Source organism: Penaeus monodon, chromosome 28 (assembly GCF_015228065.2).
Source record: "Penaeus monodon isolate SGIC_2016 chromosome 28, NSTDA_Pmon_1, whole genome shotgun sequence".
Taxonomy (NCBI): domain Eukaryota; kingdom Metazoa; phylum Arthropoda; class Malacostraca; order Decapoda; family Penaeidae; genus Penaeus; species Penaeus monodon.
In genome coordinates this window covers 38,957,651-38,958,068 of record NC_051413.1, presented here as the reverse complement: position 1 = coordinate 38,958,068, position 418 = coordinate 38,957,651, and positions in this window count along the sequence as shown.

Genomic DNA, 418 nt, shown 5'->3' with positions numbered 1-418 from the left:
TTTCCTGATAGGCCTTCGACTCTTTTGATAAGTATATCCTGATTTCGATGACTATTCTTATGCAGAGTAGCCTGACGTTGGCCATGATAATGTTCTATTCCATCTTGCTAGCACTTTACTAATCCTACCCCGCCTCACACACATGTGCTTTTAGTGTATGATTGAACACGCAAGTGGAAACCTCAGTGTTACACAACTTGCATTAATTTCCGAAAGTGAAAAATCGTAAACCGGCCCCTAACCCTGAATGTTGCATAGTTGGTGGTCATTAGAATGGTAGGAGCTATCCATTCATAATCATTCATTTTTGAATTACTAATGGGAGAAGGATAATAGCATTCATTCTCATTCATTCTGTTTGTGAGGCAATGTCACGACTTTATCATGCCGCGAGTAACCGCTGAAATGTTATTACAAA